The sequence below is a fragment of the Pelobates fuscus genome, chromosome 2 (genome assembly GCF_036172605.1).
Source record: "Pelobates fuscus isolate aPelFus1 chromosome 2, aPelFus1.pri, whole genome shotgun sequence".
NCBI lineage: Eukaryota > Metazoa > Chordata > Amphibia > Anura > Pelobatidae > Pelobates > Pelobates fuscus.
Genome location: NC_086318.1, coordinates 12,847,658 through 12,856,754, shown reverse-complemented (window position 1 = coordinate 12,856,754; position 9,097 = coordinate 12,847,658). Strand labels below are relative to the sequence as shown.

General features: G+C 43.3%; 1 pseudogene; it reads right to left on the bottom strand.

Annotated features, from left to right (window-relative positions):
* Positions 1-6,775: 6,775 nt before the first annotated feature.
* On the bottom strand, positions 6,776-7,704 carry LOC134586077 (olfactory receptor 2D3-like; annotated as a pseudogene).
* Between the last annotated feature and the right edge of the window lie 1,393 nt (positions 7,705-9,097).

The window sequence follows — 9,097 nt, the reverse complement described above, 5'->3', positions numbered from 1 at the left end:
CGGACAGGAGTGCAAGTCAAACCCAAGACGGCGTGACACTGCCGTATCCGGGATGTGGAATAGTACCTGGGGAGCTGGGGTGGTGCCATTGATGTGGAGCAAGACGCAGCAGCACAAGAGGACTCAGCCGAGGAGGTTATGGAAGAGGATGGAGAAGGAGGAGTAGAGGAGGTGGCAGCAGGACTGCCTGCAATTCGTGGCGGTGTCACCAACTCCTATGAAATGCCACGCATTCCTTGCTTGTCAGCCGTCAGCAGGTTTACCCAATGCGCAGTGTAGGTGATATACCTGCCCTGACCATGCTTTGCAGACCAGGTATCAGTGGTCAGATGGACCCTTGCCCCAACACTGTGTGCCAGACATGCCATGACTTCCTTTTGCACAATCGAGTACAAGTTTGGGATTGCCTTTTGTGAAAAGAAATTCCGGCCGGGTACCTTCCACTGCGGTGTCCCAATAGCTACAAATTTTTTGAACACCTCAGACTCAACCAGATTGTATGGTAAAAGCTGGCGGGCTAATAGTTCGGACAAGCCAGCTGTCAGACGCTGGGCAAGGGGGTGACTTGGTGACATTGGCTTCTTACGCTCAAACATGTCCTTGACAGACACATGACTGTGGGCAGATGAGCGGGAACTGCTCAAGGCGGGAGACGGAGTGGCGGATGGTTGAGAGGGGGCAAGGAGGACAGCAGTGGTTGACGTGGCTGAAGATGCTGGACCAGGAGGAGGATGGCGGCTTAGAGTAGGCGTACTGCTTGTACATATGTGTTGATCCCATAGGCGTTTGTGATGTGAGATCATGTGCCTACGCAAAGCAGTTGTACCTAGGTGGGTGTTGGAGCTCCCACGACTCAGTTTCCTTTGGCACAGGTTGCAAATGGCATCGCTGTTGTCAGAGGCAGACAAACAAAAAAAATGCCACACTGCTGAGCTCTGCAATGACGGCATTCTTGTGGTGGACACAGCATGCGTTGATTGGCGTGCTGTCGGGTTGACCCCGGGTGCCGATGCATGCTGTCTGACTGTGCCACTAGCTCCTTGCGACGACCCCCCCTGCTTCCAACTCGTCTCCTCCTCCTCTCTGTCTCCCCATCTGAACTTTCGCCCTGTTCTTCTTCTTGCCAAGCGGGCACCCACGTGACATCCATGGACGCATCGTCATCATCAACCGCTTCGCTTGTATCTTACAACTCAGAAAAGGAAGCAGCAGCGGGTACAACATCATCATCATCACCCCGTACCTCCATGTGTTTAATGCTGCCTGCCTGAGACATATCCCTGTTATCTACATCCTCTAGCAATAATGGTTGCGCATCACTCATTTCTTCAAACGGGTGTGTGAATAACTCCTCTGACATACCAAGTAAAGCGGCTGTGGTGCTAGTTTTGGTGGTGGCGGCAGGTGGGTGAGTGGTATCTTGAGAGGTGCCTGAAGCTAAGCTAGAGGAGGATGGTGCATCAAGGATCCGAGCGGAGGCTGTACAAGATTGGGTGTCCTGTGTTAGCCAGTCAACTATGTCCTCAGAACTTTTCAAGTTCAGGGTACGTGGCTTCTGAAAACTGGGCATTATTCTAGGGCAAAAGGGAATCACAGCACCATGACCACGACGGCCGCTGCGGGGTGGCCTGCCTCTGCCTGTCATTTTTTGGGGGATTAGTGGTACTATGCGTGCAAGCTACTGTGAGACCAGATATGATTGGCAATGTGCACTGGAACAGTTCTGGAGAGCACACGCTGAAGGAAGGCCTGACAGAGCCGCTTGAAGGACACTGACTGGCTGCTATTAGCTTACACTAGAAACCTTTTTTCTTTGTAAAAGCACGCTATAGAGACACCAGATATGATTGGCAATGTGCACTTGAACAGTTCTGCAGAGCACACACTGTAGGCCTGACACACCCGCTTGAAGACAAGTAACTGCTATTCAATCTATAACAGTGAAAAACAAATTTTGGTTTTAAAAGCACGCTATAGAGACACCAGATATGATTGGCAATGTGCACTGGAACAGTTCTGGAGAGCACACGCTGAAGGAAGGCCTGACAGAGCCGCTTGAAGGACACTGACTGGCTGCTATTAGCTTACATTGGAAACCTTTTTTCTTTGTAAAAGCACGCTATAGAGACACCAGATATGATTGGCAATGTGCACTGGAACAGTTCTGGAGAACACACGCTGAAGGAAGGCCTGACAGAGCCGCTTGAAGGACACTGACTGGCTGCTATTAGCTTACACTGGAAACCTTTTTTCTTTGTAAAAGCACGCTATAGAGACACCAGATATGATTGGCAACTGTCAAAGTACGCTGGCAGGGTTGTGCAGGGCACATGCTGAAGGAAGGCCTGACAGAGCCGCTTGAAGGACACTGACTGGCTGCTATTAGCTTACACTAGAAACCTTTTTTCTTTGTAAAAGCACGCTATAGAGACACCAGATATGATTGGCAATGTGCACTTGAACAGTTCTGCAGAGCACACACTGTAGGCCTGACACACCCGCTTGAAGACAAGTAACTGCTATTCAATCTATAACAGTGAAAAACAAATTTTGGTTTTAAAAGCACGCTATAGAGACACCAGATATGAGTGGCAACTGTCAAAGTACGCTGGAAGGGTTGTGCAGGGCACACGCTGAAGGAAGGCCTGACAGAGCCGCTTGAAGGACACTGACTGGCTGCTATTAGCTTACACTGGAAACCTTTTTTCTTTGTAAAAGCACGCTATAGAGACACCAGATATGATTGGCAACTGTCAAAGTACGCTGGCAGGGTTGTGCAGGGCACACGCTGAAGGAAGGCCTGACAGAGCCGCTTGAAGGACACTGACTGTCTGCTATTAGCTTACACTAGAAACCTTTTTTCTTTGTAAAAGCACGCTATAGAGACACCAGATATGATTGGCAATGTTCACTTGAACAGTTCTGCAGAGCACACACTGTAGGCCTGACACACCCGCTTGAAGACAAGTAACTGCTATTCAATCTATAACAGTGAAAAACAAATTTGGTTTTAAAAGCACGCTATAGAGACACCAGATATGATTGGCAATGTGCACTGGAACAGTTCTGGAGAGCACACGCTGAAGGAAGGCCTGACAGAGCCGCTTGAAGGACACTGACTGGCTGCTATTAGCTTGCACTGGAAACCTTTTTTCTTTGTAAAAGCACGCTAAAGAGACACCAGATATGATTGGCAACTGTCAAAGCACGCTGGCACAGGTCTGCAGAGCACACGCTGAAGTAGGCCTGACACCCAGACGCTTGCAGACAACTAACTGCTCTTCTATTACAGTGAAAAAAAAATATTTATTTTAAATCTAAAGCTTAAGCTATTGTAAAAACAGATATGAGTGGTGGCACTGGGCAAGAGGGCACAGTATCCACTGTGAACCTCAAACAGAAGCTGGCAGGCAGGCAACTGCTCTTCTATTACAGTGGAAACCAAATTTTGCTTTTAAAAGCACGCTATAGAGACACCAGATATGATTGGCAACTGTCAAAGTATGCTGGCAGGGTTGTGCAGGGCACACGCTGAAGGAAGGCCTGACAGAGCCGCTTGAAGGACATTGACTGGCTGCTATTAGCTTACACTAGAAACCTTTTTTCTTTGTAAAAGCACGCTATGGAGACACCAGATATGATTGGCAATGTGCACTTGAACAGTTCTGCAGAGCACACACTGTAGGCCTGACACACCCGCTTGAAGACAAGTAACTGCTATTCTATCTATAACAGTGAAAAACTAATTTTGGTTTTAAAAGCACGCTATAGAGACACCAGATATGATTGGCAGTGTGCACTGGAACAGTTCTGGAGAGCACACGCTGAAGGAAGGACTGACAGAGCCGCTTGAAGGACACTGACTGGCTGCTATTAGCTTACACTGGAAACCTTTTTTCTTTGTAAAAGCACGCTAAAGAGACACCAGATATGATTGGCAACTGTCAAAGCACGCTGGCAGTGTTATGCAGGGCACACGCTGAAGGAAGGCCTGACAGAGCCGCTTGAAGGACACTGACTGGCTGCTATTAGCTTACACTGGAAACCTTTTTTCTTTGTAAAAGCATGCTAAAGAGACACCAGATATGATTGGCAACTGTCAAAGCACGCTGGCACAGGTCTGCAGAGCACACGCTGAAGTAGGCCTGACACCCAGACGCTTGCAGACAACTAACTGCTCTTCTATTACAGTGAAAAAAAATTATTTATTTTAAATCTAAAGCTTAAGCTATTGTAAAAACAGATACGAGTGGTGGCACTGGGCAAGAGGGCACAGTATCCACTGTGAAACTCACACAGAAGCTGGCAGGCAGGCAACTGCTCTTCTATTACAGTGAAAAAAAATTATTTCTTTTAAATCTAAAGCTTAACCTATTGTAAAAACAGATATGAGTGGTGGCACTGGGCAAGTGGGCACAGTATCCAATGTGAACCTCACACAGAAGCTGGCAGGCAGGCAACTGCTCTTCTATTACAGTGAAATTTGTTTTATTTATTTTAAATCTAAAGCTTAAGCTATTGTAAAAACAGATATGAGTGGTGGCACTGACTGTGCAAATGGGCAAGGCATCCAGCCTGACACAGAAGCTGGCAGGCAGGCAACTGCTCTTCTATTACAGTGAAAACAATTTATTTATTTTAAATCTAAAGCTTAACCTATTGTAAAAACAGATATGAGTGGTGGCACTGACTGTGCAAATGGGCAAGGCATCCAACCTGACACAGAAGCTGGCAGGCAGGCAACTGCTCTTCTATTACAGTGAAAAAAAAATATTTCTTTTAAATCTAAAGCTTAACCTATTGTAAAAACAGATATGAGTGGTGGCACTGGGCAAGTGGGCACAGTATCCAATGTGAACCTCACACAGAAGCTGGCAGGCAGGCACCTGCAATTACATTACACAGGAAAAAAAAAAAGCAGCCTGATGTTCTAGCCCTAAAAAGGGCTTTTTGGGGTGCTGTCCTTACAGCAGAGATCAGATGAGTCCTTCAGGATTGTAGTGGACACTGAATACCCTAGCCTAGCTATCAATTTCCCTATCTAATCAGCAGCAGCTAAACTTTCCCTCCTCTCACTAAGCATGCAGCTTCAGAATGAATCGAAAATGGATGCTGGGAGGGAGGTTGGAGGGTGTGGAAGGGAGGGTGTGCTGCTGATTGGCTGGAATGTGTCTTCTGACCGAGAGGCACAGGGTCAAAGTTTGCCCAATGATGACGAATAGGGGGCGTATCGAACTGCGCATGTGTCCGCCCGCCGCGGCGAACGCGAACGCGCTAAGTTCGCCGGGAACTGTTCGCCGGCGGACAGTTCGGTACATCACTATTTGTCAATCCATACAACGGTAGCGGACAACCACCACAACAGTGAGTGTATGGGATTTAAGTGGTTAACAGGATAAGGATTGAAAGACTGTCTAACTACATGCTCATTGTGACAGATGTATAGATATATATTCTATATGAAATGCATATAGACAATACTAGATTGAAGTGAATGCAGGTTGTTACACCTTACTGATAATAAGAGACTTCAGGCATTCAAATATGAGCAGCTCCATTAGTACCACGGGTCTGGAGACATGAGGAAATATAGACTTGTATTTGTTATTATATAACATTCACTCTCTTCTAATATTGGCTGTTGCTTGATGTTCATGTAACTTTGCTCCCAGTCACTTTGCGTTGCGATGACATCTATCTCCCATAGCCTGTGCCTCTTGCCCTATTTTTTTTCACTGCTATTTTAGTGTTTTGTTTTTGTTAATATTGCATTTATTTTCTACAAATTCAAAAGTTTGTGCCATTGCTTTTCTAACTTCATTTAGGGCAATATAAACAGACCCTTTTTTTTTTTTTGTAATTCAAGCACATTTCTTACATTCTCAATACATTTGCAGTTTGATTTTTGGTTTTCAGCAAACACCACGATTTCCTGCCTTCAAGGTTCAGAATATTAAACCCCTAATTTTACCCAGCATAACAAACCAGTAATCATTCAATCGCTTTTTTTTAGTGATACAGATGCAAGTTTTGCATCCACAGATCCTGATATTCAATACACGGGGTTTCTCCATAATTTGTAAGGGTTTTGCATTGATTGTAGCCTGTTTTGTAGTTCAGTAGCTGTCATCATAGCACAGGTTGACATTGGCAACATATATTCATTTCTTTAAGGTTACAATGTTTTAGTTTTACTTCCACTTTAATTTGTCCAGAAATGTTTGGTATAGTTTGTCTAGTGCTTAATGCCATGTTCTCTTAATTCTGCATGTTTGTTCATAATCATGTATTTGCATCATTGTCAATATGTGTTCTCCTGGAAATTGTTATCGGTGACATTTGCAAACTACAGAATTTCCCCCATCACCTCATTTTTGTGCGTCATGAGATATATCATGATATTAAGAGTAGCCAGCGATGAAGGTCAGCAAATATTGGGTTCAAGGAGGGTCTGAAACATAGCTTAAAAGTTCCATAGGTTTTATTTTGTTGACGGTTTTTTGGAGTATAACTTCTAGAACACGCGTACAGCATAGATACTATAAGAAATAACAAACAATATATCAGGTTCTGTGAAAACCTGTTTTGAATTTCATCACTTTTGATATATAATAGTGACAAAATATGATTAGAGCAAAATATATCTACCTCTCAAGTTCTCCATAATAAAAATAGTTCACATATTTTATGTCTTTTTTACTTGTTTTGATGTTTCCTGAATCAGCACAAACGATGTGAAATCTGAACCTTCATCAGAACCATCACAATCGAGTTTTTAGTTGACAATACCTCTTCCTATTTTTCTCAAAGTCCTTTGAACATCTTTATTTTTCAGGCTATATATCAGTGGATTTATCATTGGGGTGACTATTGTATAAATTACTGAAAACGGTTTGTCTGTGTTTGTTACTGAATGCTTTGGTTGCATGTATGTCAATATTGCTGCCCCATAAAAAATAACTACAACAATCAGATGTGAGAAACAGGTGGAAAATGATTTGGAGCCTCCAGAATGTATACTCACAATACAAGCAATAATCTGAACATATGAAAATATAACAAGGACCACGGGAATGAGAAGAATTAAAGCACCACCAGTATATACCACAATGTTAACCAGAGTGATATCACTACATGACAGTGGTATTAAAGATGGAACCTCACAGAAGAAGTGATCTACTATGTTGGGACCACAGTATTTTAACCGGCAGACAAAGAAAACTTCAATTGAAGAAACAATGCAACCAGTTATCCAGGCAACTGCTATCATCTGACTGCTCAATGTAATGGTCATAACAGAGTTATAGCGTAGGGGGTTACAGATCGCAACATACCGATCATAGGCCATAAACGCCAAAAGGACACATTCACTTACTCACTTACCAGCAAAAGAGAAAAAAAAATCTGTACCATACAAGCTGTGAGTGAAATATTTTTCCTTGCAACTAAAAAATCCATGAGCATTCTGGGAACAATGGTTGAGGTAAAACAAACATCCATAAATGAGAGATTACTAAGAAAAAAATACATTGAACTATGCAGAGCGCTATCGATTCTTACAGCCACCATCAAAAGGGTATTTCCAGTCATTGTAGCCATGTAAATAATCACAAAGATGTGGAATAATAAGACTTGAACTCTGGAGTCCATGCAAAGTCCAAGTAGAATGAATTCAGTCACTGTGCTGTCATTCTTACTTTCCATTATGCTCTGTAAACACTAGAAAGGCCGATGGGCTTCTTTAAAATAATAATGATACAGCAAACCTATGATAAATAACACAAACACAGTACAATACTTTAGATGTATGTAAAGTAAATTATAGCAAATTAGCCTTCCATCATGTCACATCCAATGAGAGATATACAGATATATAAATACATACATGTTTCAGGATGCTAATGTACCAATGAATAACTCTTTATTGTACTTAATTTAATGAAAAATTTAATAAACCCATCAACATTCACAGAATACCAACCTTTCAGTTACTGTGCAACTCGGCATCAACTAATTGATGTTTTGTGGACTTTAAGTAAGAATTATTATTATTATTATTATTATTATTGCCATTTATATAGTGCCAACAGATTCCGTAGCGCTTTACAATATTATTAGAGGGGGGATTTAAGTATAAATAAGACAATTACAAGAAAACTTACAGAAACGATAGGTTGAAGAGGGCCCTGCTCAAACGAGCTTACAGTCTATAGGATGTGGGGCACAATATACATTAGGACAGGAAGTAGCAGTCAAATTAGGTGGGAGTGAAGCAGAGCTGGAGGAGAGAGTAGAGTGCTGCCCTTTAAGATAGAGCAAGAGACAGGTATGTGAGGTAGAGGTTAGTCTGGGAGGCCATAGGCTTTCCTAAAGAAATGGGTTTTAAGGCACTTTGAAAAAATTGAAGACTAGGGGAGAGTCTGATGGCGGTAGGCAGGCTATTCTATAAGAAGGGAGCTGCCCGCGAGAAGTCCTGAAAGCGCGAGTTGCCTGTACAGGTGCGAGCAGCGGACAGAAGGTGGTTACAGGCAGAGCAGAGAGACTGAGAAGGGGCATACCTATGGATCTGTGATGAGATATAAGAGGAGCTAAGATTATTCAGTGCTGTATAGGTATGGGTTAGCACATTGAATTGACTCCTTTAGTATACAGGAAGCCAATGTAAGGACTGACAGAGGGGTGAGGTGGGAGAGGACCGACTAGAGAGGAAAATCAGTCTGGCGGCAGCATTCATTACAGATTATAGTGGGGCAATACAACTATTAGGAAGACCAATTAGGAGAGAGTTACAATAGTCCATGCAAGAGATTACTAGAGCATGGACAAGCTCTTTAGTAGCACCTTGTGTAAGAAAGGGGCGGATGCGGGAAATGTTTTTGAGGTGGAATTGGCATGATTTGACAATAGACCGGATGTGAGGCTCAAAGGTGATGCCAGAATCAAAAGTAACACCAAGACAACATGCTTGTAAGGATGGGCTGATATGGGTACCACCAATCTGAAGGGAGAGTGAGAGAGGAGGATTCATATTAGGAGGAGGAAAGACAAGCAGTTCTGTTTTGGAAAGATTCAGTTAAGAAAGTGGGAGGACATCCAA